The sequence below is a fragment of the Hyperolius riggenbachi genome, chromosome 4 (assembly GCF_040937935.1).
Source record: "Hyperolius riggenbachi isolate aHypRig1 chromosome 4, aHypRig1.pri, whole genome shotgun sequence".
NCBI lineage: Eukaryota > Metazoa > Chordata > Amphibia > Anura > Hyperoliidae > Hyperolius > Hyperolius riggenbachi.
In genome coordinates, this window is record NC_090649.1 from 377314052 (window position 1) to 377328202 (window position 14151).

Below are 14151 nucleotides of genomic sequence, written 5' to 3' on the forward strand. Positions count from 1 at the left end.
AAAAATAACAAACAGCTCAACTAACGGATAAATATATATTCGCAAGTCTGCATATATATTTATCAAGAACTAGCTAAAGCACAAGTAATAAGGTCGCATAGAATTACAATAACAGAACTATACTGAGTAACAAGGTGCCCAGTAGATCAGCGTAGTGACCACTATGACGGGTGGGGTATGGAATGGGAGGCAGACCTTTATGCTGGCATCAGCCAATGGATGCAGGAATGCAAATCTCCACACAGCTGAATGGTAATCACTCAATCCTGAGCTGGCTTGATTACCATTTGCTAGCTGGCTGTGAATGCAAAGGACCCCCATAAGAAATACATGCAGTATTATGTAACAACATGCATGCAGGAATTCTAGGCCTATCTGGCCGCAGCTCAGCTGCAACGAGCAATTGGTGGAATGATGACAGCATCCTGAGCTGCCAAGAACTGCAGAGCGATTGCAAATGACAATGAGACCCATTGCAAATGCACAACCGAATGCAAGAAGATAAGCCAGAGCTGTCCGTTTGCAGCTCCACTGCAATGGACAGAGTACGCTACAGGAGGGATCCTTACAGGGGGGTACTGCAGTTAAAGATATTTGCTGAGCATTTGGAGAGATGTGAGTCCCCAAACGATTTGCCGCAGCGAACCACCAACACAAGTTAAAGGTATTTTGTAGCAGAGTATTGTACTTTCTTTTCAAATAGTGTCTTTCAATTAAGTGAAAATACTTATTTATAATGTAGTGCCTGTGATAAGTTCAACTACCTCATGATACCAGAAAGTATCCTGTGTGGTACGTGTACCACATGCTAAGAATCTTGATATTATATGATATTTTTAGATCTGACCCAGGAGATGAGCTTTCTGCTATGTACAGTAATACCCAGTATTTACATTTTTCCTGAGGCCTGACTCCATCCTTGGTGTGTTTAGAGGCAGGGGCGTAGCAATAGGGGGTGCAGAGGTAGCGACCGCATCGGGGCCCTTGGGCCAGAGGGGCCCCGAAGGGTCCACCCTCTATCACAGTATTAGCTCTCTGTTGGTCCTGTGCTGGTAATAATCACTTCTATAGATGCTTTGAATAGTAGTAATCCTTAACACACTGTTCCCCATCCCCTTCTTGCACCTCTGAAACTGGGGTTGTCCTTGGCAGGTTTTGGTGCGCCGTATCAATTGTTATGTATAGAGTGCTTGGGGGGGGGGGGGGGCCCATGTAAAACTTGCATCGGGGCCCACAGCTCTTTAGCTACGCCACTGTTTAGAGGGACAATTTACAAAATGAGAGAAGGGCGGGAACTCTTTAGATACACTGAGAACATTTTTTAGAACAATATATTTTTTTTAAAACATTGACAAGCATACTGCAGCTAGTTTTATACTGCTATAGATACAGTGCAGCAGCTTATAATATACATATGAGAGGCACCATGCCAATATAACAAAATGGGATAAATCAGTATTGCATGTATACTGCATTATGGATCAGGGCACCAAAACTAAACTATCCTTAGTGTAGGGAGCAGAAGTACTTTCTTAGCAGAACAGTAGAACATAGCTCTGAGTCGTTCCTCCCCCACTGCCTGCTTTAGGATGTAAATTCACTATTTTAAAATTGCATTACAGGTGATACTTTTTGCCTATTGTGTTGATAATGTTGGGCATTTTTCAATATCGATACAGCTGTACGTTTAATGGAATGACTATGAGGATTCCAGATGTATCTATGACCTTTGTCGATGCCAAAATGTCTGTGAACTTCCCAGGCTAAAATGGAATATAAAATACTCATAATAATAACAGCAGGAACCAATAACCTTCAGAAAGATAATCAAATGCCTCTTTTTGTATCCCTTTCCTCCTGAAAGCTACTATTGCTTCCCTCCTGTGAGAATGTATTTAGTCCTTACAGCTGGAACTAGGTATCTATAGCTGATATTTAGAATTACACTCAAGATTTAAAGGGAAGCAGGTTATCTACACGTTTTATCATTGTGTTAAGTAAGTATTGTCCTTTACATTTATTCATTTTTTTTGGAATATGAAAGCTTTCATTCCAGCATTATGTAATGTAATTCAATGTCAGTGAGTGCATATTACAAGCTCTGAACGCCAAATAGAGCTTTTCTAGTTTAACAGCCCTGGCACTATATAAAAGCTTTCTATAGTAGATTAGCTGCCAAATCTACTGCTACAACCTAGGCAAATTAGTTAATAATGATCTGTGCTTTAGTATGCCCTGCAGGTCATTGAACCAAAGCTAAAGCAAGGGTAAGCAGGTGTATATAGTCGGCCCTGGGTGGTTGGTTTATTCAGTACTACTTTCCTAATGTAGTGGCAGTGTTGTATGTATGGTAGGGCCAGTTATTATAGCCCTGACTAAAGGTGCGTACACACGTCAGATAAAAGTCTGCCGATCTGAAGATCCAACCTGGTGGATCTAATCTACAGATAATTGTCTGTTAAACAAGGTGTGTATGGGATCTGCAGATATCATAGACTATGAATGCGTTTTGCAGGAATGGATCTTTTGCAGGAACAGATCTTTTGCAGATACTGATCTGTTGCATGTGTACAGCGGTCTTTGTGTGCAGCATCTTGCAAAGATTTTATCTGATGGGGAGTTCAGCTCCATAGAAAAGACTGTGTAGAGTATGGCTCTCATACTACATGAAAGGGGGTAAAATTGGTCTGTGATCTTTCATTTTCCAAAGACTTTTATCTGACGTGTGTACCCACCTTAGAGCAGATGCACTGATCCAGATATTTCAAAGTCTTCTCATGACTTATCTTGCTTTATCTTTCTGTAAACTTTTTCTTTGTAATAGCTTTTCAGCATCTAGCAAACAAAACATCACTTAAAGCAAACTAAAGATTGCAATGTTTACACCATATTTTAATACTTATTTTCTTGCTAGGTGCTGCAAAGATATAGGATGAGGAAAAGGGTAATTTACTTATGTCCAAGTACTGTCATAAGGGAAAATAGGGATGCTTTAATTTTGTGCAGTTGGTGCAAAAGGTTTTGCACCCTTTCTGATTTCCCTGTCACATTGATCATTTTTACACTTATTGGCCTATGTTTAAAATATGTAATATCAGAAAAAGAAGACTCGAGTAAACAAATATCAGTATTTAAATCAACACTGGAAAAAATAGAAATAGTTACTTGCATAAACAGTGGGAAGCCTCTTTGCTGTCCGGTAGCTTCCCAGATCCTCCTTGAGCCTGTTGCCTGGGACTCTCTTCTTTGTGGCCCTGCTTACTGTCCAAGTATGAGCCTCTCCATACTGGGCACGTGTGAGAATGGTTTGCACATGCCCAGTAGAACAACCTGATTAGCAGCTTCATTCTACTTTACAATACTCACAGATGACCAGAACAAAAAAAATCATACTTGGAAGGGAGCACGGCAACAAGAGCATATCCAACAAGCTCTTTTCTGATATGGTGAGGTGAGAATAAATCTGACCCTACTTAGCTTAAAGGGAACCAGAGATGAACGATTCATACAAAATAAACATATCAGTTGATAGCTTGTAAAGAATAAATGCTCTACCTGATAATTTCGCCACTCTGGTGTGCCTTTTTGAGTGTTTTTTATCCATTATTGCTCCAGGAAATATCCAATATGGCCGCCGGCTCATATGCCTTCTGCTTCCAGGTTATAAGCTGTTCTGGATGTGCTGTCTAGGCTATATGAGACTATAGACAAGCAGGGCTGCTGCAGCCTTTCATCTGTCTGCTTTCAACTTTATTATTCTGGTATGCTGTGTGGCTGCCTGTAGGAAGTGTCTCTCATAGGAATGAAACTGCATACAGTAGATAATGACTGGCTGCACACTGCACACAGATACACTTGTCTGTTTCAGAGCTTCTTTCTCGGCAGCAGCAGCCCCTCCCATGTCAACAGCTCTGAGTAGGAAATCTGAGCCAGGAGGGGGCAGGCTTGGGCTTGAAAAGACTCCACAGAAGAGTCACTCAGCTATAATGATTCCAGGTCAAACCTAGACTGAGCCAGTCAGCAGATTCTTATCACAGTTGATAATAGATAGATTAGACTGAGAAGAATAAAACTAAAAGCAGGGTAGGTGTTTACTGTCATGTTCCCACTGATAAATGTAATAAAATACATGAGGGTGCTTCGTCTCTGGTTCTCTTTAAGAAACAGAAGAAGTAACATGGTTGTATGAATAACTGCTGCTTCTCACCAATTTTTTATTTTTTATTTGCTGTATCACCTTTTTGCATTTCAACAATCTGTAGCAAGTCAAACACTAGATCCGTTTTATGCAGTAACTTTTGACAGTATTACAAATATTTGTTGTAGCAAGTATAAAACTAAATTTTAGTGTAGAACCCCTCAGTACAAATGTACACACACAAATCATCTCAACTTCATTTTAACAGCAAAGTATTCCTTCTGCGATTTAACAAAGCACAGGAATAAACTCCACAGTATAGTTTGTGGATCAGCATGAAATTTATAACCATTTTAAAAAGGGAAGGCATATTGAAGAAAATTAGTATGTGAGCGGGGCTATAGGATAGAAGTCTAATGCTACTAGGTACATACCATACAATTTTCTGGCAGATTTACCTGCCAGATCGATTATTTCCAACATATCCGATCTGAATTTCGATCAATGATTTGATTTTCTGATCGTTTTTCCAATCAATTTTCATTCACTTCTATGGAAATTGATCAGAAAAATTGATCAGAAAACCAATCGGAAAAATGATCAGAAAATCAAAAATTCAATCAAAATTCAGTTCAGACAAGTTGGAAATAATCGATCTGACAGGTAAATCTGCCAGAAAATTGTATGGTGTGTACCCAGCATAGGAAGTAAGGGTGGGGGGAGCAAAGAAGGAAGAGTATGGAATTGACCAACTGTTCTTCCCAGTGGTCTGCGGGTTAAAGGGGAGATGATTTTACAATTTTCATTTATTCTAAATCTTTGAAATTGAATTGGCCTGCCAAGGTCGCTACAAAGGTCTTTTTTTCTGGGGCTGATAACATATGTTTTTCCATTCTTTGAATGTGATCTAATCCTTGAAACCAGTCAATGATAGAAAAAGTCTACTGGAATCTTCATAGTCTAGGGGATTACAGATTTGGTTGTAGTTAGCATGTGGGGAATCTTTGAAATGGTGGTAGCCAAGAATTGTGGTAAAAGGCATTCTTATGTGTTATCAAAAAAGTATACTGTAGCAGTTTACCATCTTGATAATGTAAACTGTTAGCTGAGTGGCCTTCTCACCAGATATGAAGCATGGTACCTATTGCATTATTGCAACGCCAACATGTGTCTTAAAGAGAGTCTGAAGCGAGAATAAATCTCGCTTCAGACCTCATAGATAGCAGGGGCATGTGTGCCCCTGCTAAAATGCCGCTATCCCGCGGCTTAACGGGGGTCCCTTCACCCCCAAATCCCCTCCGTACAGCCGTGGAGCGCTTCCGCATTGGGGCAGGGCTAACCGACGCAGCCCTGCCTCATGCACGTCTATCAGACGCGTACCTCCTCCTCTCCCCCGCCCCTCTCAGTCTTCCTTCACTGAGAGGGGCGGAGGAGAGGCGGCGATGCGCGTCTGATAGACTTGCTGAGAGGCAGGGCTGCAGCCGTTAGCCCTGCCTCCAGGAAGAGAAAATTTCACGACCAAGTTTACGACCAAGTTTTGCGGGGGTGGGTTTGGGGGTGAAGGGACCCCCGTTTAGCCGCGGGATAGCGGCATTTTAGCAGGGGCAATGAGCTCTGAAACGAAATTTATTGTCGCTTCAGAGTCTCTTTAAACTGCTGTGATTATTTTTATGGAAAAAGACACGAGTTTCATACCATCTTGATAATCATTCACGTAATTTCTTGGCTTTTGGCTGCAATTAAACATTTACACGTTCTTTCCACGCCTTTTTGCCACTCCTTTGGGTCAAAGCTCCCTTGACCAGTCTTCCTTACAAGCAAAAACAGATGTTTTATCTAGTATAATGGCATTTAGGGTTTTTATATAATCCTGAGTCTGCATTGGCTATTTTCTTTTAACAACTGAAATGTGTCTCTGTAAATGTCTTCCTATTTTGCCCAGTGTTGAATAATACTTTTAAATCTATAAAATTACACATGCTCTGATTGTGAGAAATTAGATTTTGGAACTGTGTTTAATTCAAAGATTTTCCCATCTCTGCATATATCTTTAATTTTTGTTCCCTTTACTCATATTGGTATATGTCTGCTGAGCGAAGAGCGTGATAAGTGAAGGGTTGCAAACCTTCGCTTATCACGTGAACTAGCACTGTTCACTTGAAAAGCTCTGCGCGCAGCAGATCGCGTGATAACTGCTGTGATAGCAGTTATCACACTTTAGAGAATAGAGCCCAATGTGTGGTGGGACTTTTTCATTCCATTTCATTTGCGTTTCTGTTTTTACAGTGAACGCAACACAGAATCCACTGTGAAGGTGGTCTAAAGCTCCATACACATGGGGGACCTTTGTGGCTAGTCGCTAGCGCATAGGGGACGCGCCCGCGACAGCCCGACGACAGCTCCGCCCGTGCTACAGCTGTCTACACGTCTCTGCCCAAAGGCAGAGACGCGGCGGAAGCTGTTTTGCCGAAGGTTCTTCCCCCCCGCCGACAGCTCTGAGTAGCGATGGTTTGGGGCACGCATGTCATACACACCTGTCGCCGCAACACGCGCATGCCACGTGGTTGCGGCGACAGCCATACCCCATGTGTATGAGCCATTAGAGATTTCCATTAAGAACTATAAAACTCACAAGGGCAGGCCTGAAGAACACATGGTCCATTTGACAGCTGATTCAGCTTGATAATATTGGATCTACCAAGGCAGGAACATTTCATAGTATCCTATATCATCAGAATCAGCACAGATTTTTGTTTACCAAGTACAGGGTATCATACATGGAATTGTTTTTGGCATATACAGCACAGAGGATATGCATGGGCAGGGAAACGTATACATGAGTACACATAACACAGGGAAATGGGATATGCATATAATACAATATACATAGAACAGTGTGGATTACATATTGCATTTCAGAGTGTGGATTGCTGAATTGGGTGGCGGAGGGGAGGGGGGGGGGATGACGGTTGGGGGTCAGAGATTAGGGCCATGGTGGCTGGGGTAAGAAGGAATTCCTGTGGCTGGTGGTCCTGGTTGAGATGGTCCTAAAGAAATGGCCGGATGGGAGTAAGTTGAGTTACTGGTTGCCAGGGTGAGAGTAATCTTTGCAATCCTGGCTGCTGTGGATTGCCGTCTAGAAGAGTACAGGAGGGTTAGAGATGGGAGGGTGGTCTCAATGATCTTCTCAGCTGCATTAATAACTCTCTGAAGCTTTTGATTGTCCCTGGCGGAGGTGCCGACGTACCATACAATGATGGAGGAGCAAAGAATTGGCTCGATGGTGGCGGGGTAGAAGTGAGTCAGAAGGGCACGGGACATGCCACACTTTTTCAGTTGGCGTAGGAAGAAAAGGCATTGCTGGACCTTTTTCTGAGTTTTGAAGGCATTTGCTTCCCACGAACATAGTGCAAAGAGACTGAAAGTGGCTTAAAGTTTAAAGGGAACCTTAACTGAACGGGGGGTAAAGAGTTTCACTTACCTGGGGCTATTACCAGCCCCCTGCAGCAGTCCTGTGCCCTCGGCGCCGCTCTGGAATCCTCTGGTCCCCCGCTGTCACTTAGTTTCGTTTTTGATGACTCACCAGTCGCCGGCCGCCATGCGTATTATTGGACGCATTCACCAATGCAATTAGCGCTATTGCGGGCCGCAACGCGTACAAAAATACGCGTTGCCGCATATCTACGCGTGCGGAATGCGGCAACGCGTATTTTTGTATGCGTTGCGGTCCGCAATAGCGCTAATTGCATTGGTGAATGCGTCCAATAATACGCATGGCGGCCGGCGACTGGTGAGTCATCAAAAACGAAACTAAGTGACAGCGGGGGACCAGAGGATTCCAGAGCGGCGCCGAGGGCACAGGACTGCTGCAGGGGGCTGGTAATAGCCCCAGGTAAGTGAAACTCTTTACCCCCTGTTCAGTTAAGGTTCCCTTTAATTCAGAAAGGGATGACAATAGTTTGGGTATTTCAGCACCTAAATATTTAATATGATCTTATTTTAGAGGAAACTTTAAGGTTTTAGATATTGCTTTTTGAATAGACATATTGAATAGTTCAGATCTAGAGTAGTTAACCTTGAGATTGCTTTATTTACTATAGTCTTGTAATTCAAATTTTTGGCAAGATATTCCCAGTTTTTTAATACAATGCCATCTGCAAACATAGCTAATTATAAGTCATGTTATCTATTGTAATGCTTTTGATATCTGGGTTCTGATATATACTGTAGCTTAGGCCAGGTGTTCCATAGTTATGATCCAGTGTCCTCCCCAGAATTTTTTTCCAGCAGGGTGACATGAAAAAGTACTCAGGTGGGGCAAGACAGGGGAATACAAGGCCGGTGCAACTCTGCTTACAGCATAGGAGGATGATGAGGAGGCAAGCTGATGACAGCCGGGTGCTCACCAAAAAGCCTGGGGAGAACACATCTATAGGAAGTGTGGTAATGATCAATAATGATGAGTCCCATTGGACATTTGAATATGGTCTGAAAAGAGCCATTAATGCATATTTTGGAGGATGAATTGATCTATACATCTGTGGGATGGATGCCTAATTGGTCTGAGGATTTTTGAAGAAAGTCCCAGTCAGCTTGCAATAAAAGAAGCTACACTTTTTTTTACTTTGGCTTCATGTATTAAGAGTAGTATTTTAATTGTATTGTCTCTGGATTCTCTGTGAGTGATACAACCTATCTATTCTCTATGGGTGACTAATGGGAGGAATTTGGGGATCTAATTTTATCTGATTTGCATTTAATTTATTGGATGTTATCTTGCTATATGAAGTGGTGTCAAGGTTTGAGAGGCAGTGCAGTAGTTTTGGAATAGTGAACTATCTTTGTAAGGCATAGGGATAACTGTTGTCAAATCTTAAAAATTCTTTCTGGAAAGGTCTGAGGTATGTCATCTCCTAGACTGTTAAATGCCTTTGTAAAGTGTAGAATGAGGCTATTTTTGTATTAGATAGCTGAGTATTCGTCACATCCAGCTGCTTGGCCTGGTTTTGCTTCCTTTACTGTTAAAAGGAATTCTTCTTTCAAAATGGGAACTTGTAAGTCTTCAATTTAAGATGCTTTTACTCTTAGGAAAGCTGTACTATCAGTATATCTCTCCATGTCCGATTGTTTTGAAGTATTATGACGTTTTCTATTGTTTGTCTTCAAATTGTAAAGGTTGTTGAAGAATATGTGAAAAAAAAACTAGCCTGGTGTGTCAAAATGCTTAATCTCTGCTTTATCATTAGTTAGAAGAAAGTAAGTAGCTGCTGTATCTTGATCAAGGGCAACACAGCGATTTTAAATTGCTTTTACTCATTATGAAAATATAAAGGATGTTATTAACTTTTATGGTATCCACTTAGGTGGCAATCTGAATATTCAGTCTGGTGTAGATTTAATAATTCAGTTGAATCAACTGAAATGTGAACATTTTAATTATGATCTTTTCTGTTCAATCAGATGTACATTATTAGTTGTCAAAGGAGAAAATCTCATAAATTCTTATGTATTTAGAACTGTCATCTTCCGCAGAAGATGTCTATAGTCAGGTCACTAACTGTCCCACAGAGGAGCTCACGATCTAATTTCCTTACCATAAATATGATCACGTGTCCCTATTATAATCTAATGCCAATTGTGAGGGGAGTCAGTTAAAGATTTTGAGGTGGGGGGGGGGAATTTTAGCACTTAGAGGAAACCCATGCAAACAGGGAGAGAACATACAAACTTAATGCAGATAATGTCATGTCCCAGATTTAAAGTGTACCTGAGATGTCAAATAAATTTAAAAAAATACATATCTGGGGTTTCCTACATCCGTGTTCAGGCTTATCGGAGCCTCGCTGTCCTCCTCTGCCTCCTTGATTCTCTGCAGTTTGGCCCCGTAATTCGGCCAATCTCGGCTTGTCGGCAAAGGCGCAGTCCGCCTGTGCTTCCCCATCGCAGGGAGCGTTATGTGCAGTAGTATTCCCAGTGCAGAATGCTCCCGGGAACAGTAGCGCGATGGGCGCATGTGCCAAATTACCGGGCCAAATTGCAGAAAATCCAGGAGGCGGAGGAAAACAGCAAGGGACTGATGAGCCTGAATGGGGCTGGAGGAAGCCCCAAGTATGTATATTTTTGCTTTCCAGTGGTCGCAGCATCCCAGCAGCACCGCCCCAGTATATCTTTATGCTAAGGGATCAGCATCATGACTTCTTGACGTTGGTGACATTATGATGATGTCATCATGCTGATCCCCAACCTCAGCATAGAGATGTACCAGAGCTGTGCTGTGGGGATGCTACGATTTCTGGAAACAGGCAGAGTAAGTAGCAGCGACAGGGATCGAGGGTATCGGAGGGGGGCGCCTACATTAGTGCCCCTATTGCTGGCTACCTTCACTGGAGCACCTAAACCTTGCTAACGTATACTGGGGGTCACCTATCGCTTTAAAAGCCTCCTGAGTGGCATGCTCATAATTGTGACGGACATACCGATTTTAGCTACATTTTCTTGCCCATCACAGTTACAAGCATACCACCCAGGAGATTAACTGAGAGTCCAGCGTGTGTCCTGCAATAGTTAAAGCACTCTGGCCCTTCTGAGATTCAAATAAGAATTGAGCTGCCTGGCATCATCATTACGTACAGTATATAGTCATACCAGAGCATTTTGAATTTTTAGCCCCACTAATTTGTATAAGTCCCATTTATTTGCTACCTCTTTAATACCAACTGTTTAAACACATAGAAGTAATTGAAGTAAGATGCTTGGTTCACACTTCAATGGACTCATCTGGAGCAATACTGAATAAATATTGTACAGATACACTGTAGAGCTCTGTGGTCTGTTGCATGGTTCACTTTTGAGTGGATGTGTTCCATTCATGACTGCCAATACATAATCCTCCCCCCAAAAAATGTGACTGGTCAGGTGTGACCGTTTCAAAACTCTATGTACTGAAATGGACGTGATAAAACAGGTATGTGTGAATTGGTCCATCATTTCAGGCTTTCTCCTATCTGTTTTCAGTCTGCTGGCCATTCTGTCAAACCACGAGGCAACGGACTGAGTTTGAAATGAGCCTACCTTACTCCTGGGTGTCATGAAATATAACAGAACTGTTGCTTACAGCATAGTTTATTAACAGCTGTTTAATTTTATATTTAATAGGTCAATACACTCAAAAAAACGAATACTAGGTAAAATGCGTGGATTTGTCAGTGCGGTTCCCATCTGTTAACTTTTGAGATTATGAAGACTGGCCAGAAAGGCTATTTACTTTTGTTTCACAAACTGCTCCAGGAAAAGATGTTTGAGTGGTCATACTAATCATGAGTGGTATCAGCTTAAAGCCCATTACTTATACAGGATTAGGAAAATATGTAGCTTTGAACTGAGAGAATAATGAGTCACACAATGCCAGGCATAAAGGCCAATTTCCTGAAGCTGAACAAATAATTGATAAATAAATCTGTGTGTATAGTTTATTTAATTACACTGAATACAAAATAATAGAGTTGTGTGTAGCAGCATCTCACTTGTATCTTCTTAGCGGATTATGTACTGAAGCTATATTTTGTGAATAGCTTCAGATTATTACAAATAGATCAAGATTATAAAATGTATTTTTCTTCCTAAGCACTTACTTTCTAACACAGGCTGCATTTGTATTTGGAATGGGTATAGTAGCCCAGAGATTCAAAAATGTCATTTGTTATTTTGAATGTAACCCTAGATGGCTATGCATTTTTTTTTGTGTGGGCCTTCCACAGATTGGGGTGCTTAACTGCTGAGTTCCTTGTCCCATGGACCAGATTTGTAGGGCAGGACAATAGCCAAGAGTAAGGCTGTGCTCATAGCATTTAAAGCGAACCTAGACTCAGAACGTCCTCTCCGCTCTAAAGATGAGCAACAGCATAATAACCTATAAAGATAAAACATTTCTTTGTTACAGCTGATACAAATCCTAAAAATAAATCTGCACTGTTTCTACTTCCTGATTCATGAAAGCAGACATATTGTTTACATCCTGTGCTTTCAAATGAGCTTATCTGCCATCTCTGCCATGGCACTCATGTGACACAGGGGAGAGGTCAAATTACAATTTGTGGTTAGACACAAATGAGAGGGAATTAAACAGGCTAAACTCACCAAATACATACAGGGTGCATTGATATCTGTTTTCCTTCTGTCCTATGCAAGAGTTCAGGTCCACTAAGTTATATTCTGTAAAAATCCTTGTTAATACTAGAGAGAGATAGGGCCTGATGCAGTAAACACATGTAAATTTGCTGTGCACAGGGAGCGCACATCCATTTTACAGCGACTAGGGAAAGGGGAGCATCGGCCATTAACCCATTAGAGCCACACTTATTACTAAGTGGACACCCACATTGTGGTAATGCACGTTACCATAGCAGCACATGTGTACCCGGGCTAAAGCACTTGATGCTAATGGGTTAATGGCTGGCGCTCCCCCTGTGCTAATAATGATAAAATTGTCATGCACTCTGCACACAGCAACTTTATTTAGTGCTTCAGGCCCATAACTGGTAGAGACTAGTGAAAGGAAGACATTTACACATGTTCACATCATTTCACAAAAATGGAACACTTACCCCATTGCTCCAACATGTCTTGTATGTATTAAACACTTAAAGAGGAGGCGCCAAAAGAATAAAAGTAGCTAAAACTTAAAAAAAAACGGGGGAGGCAGTGGTGGACTTGCCTCCTCCAAGCAGACACAAAACAGGCTGATATATTAATAAGCAAATGTATTTATATATACACACCAAAGGGTCAAAGCAACACGTTTCGCAGGTGTGGTCCCGCTTCATCGGGCAATATGGGATGGAGCATACAGCAACAAGTCTCTATGACTCAGCCTAGCACCTCTGTCGAGAGGCGTTAGGCTGCACAGAGGCGCTAGGCTGAGTCATAGGCACTTGTTGCTGTATGCTCCATCCCCTATTGCCTGACGAAGCAGGGTCACACCTGCGAAATGCGTTGCTTTGAACCTTTGGAGTATATATATATATATATATATATATACAGTATATATATATATATATATATATATATATATATATATATATATATATATATATAAATGTGCTTGTTGATATAATATCAACCTGTTTTTGTGTCTGCTTGGAGGACGTAAGTCCACCACTGCCTCTCCGTTTTTTAAAAAAGTTTTAGCTACTTTTATTCTTTTGGTGCCTCTGTTCATTTCCACATTGTTCAAGTCCACCCATGGTGGAGGGGGGTTAACCCATTGTTTCCAGATCTACAGAGGGCGACTTCTTAATCGGCAGGTCTAATCTCCTCACCTGCATCCAGAACCCACGTTTGTGAGTATAACTTTACTTACTTGCCTCATTACCCACATCAATCCAATACATGCACTATATTGGGCTCTCAGTGTTCACTCTCATTTTCTAGTTGTAATGAATAAAATTGCTTATTTTTTTACAATATTCATTTATAGATTAATTAGTCAGTGTTTGGCTATTGTAAAATCCTTTCTCTTCCTGATTTACAATCTGAAATGTATCACAGGTGGTGACATATATAGTCCTATCAGGTGATCTGTCTGGAATGTTCGTTTATTGAGAGTTTTTATGCAAAGAGAGAGATGCTGCTTGCTTGGCAGTTGGAAAAAAGCTGTTATTTCCCACAATGCAATGAGGTTCACAGACCGCAAACTTTCAGAACCATGGTTATGACATAACACTAGGGAGGGTTTTCACCAGAATTTCAGCCATACAGAACCCCCTGATAATCTATTTGAGAAAAGGTTAAGATTTCTTGCGGGATATTGGGTTTTGGCTACTGATTGGGATGAAGTTCAATCCTTGGTTAAAGTTCCTCTTTAAGTGAAATACACACACGCACACTCACTCACTCACTTACTCACTCAGTCAGATACAACCACACTTACTCACTTTTGCTTTGGACTGCCAAGATATCCATGCTCTCTGTCATTCCATGCATGTATACAGGAGACCAAAGAAGTATAGAGGAAG

At 41.4% G+C, this 14151-nt stretch overlaps 1 protein-coding gene across 5 annotated transcripts in view; it reads left to right on the forward strand.

The window, feature by feature from the left end:
- The window catches only part of KIF26B (kinesin family member 26B), a 568793-nt gene that overhangs the window by 401518 nt on the left and 153124 nt on the right, over window positions 1–14151 (forward strand). The gene's annotated exons all lie outside the window — the stretch shown is intronic.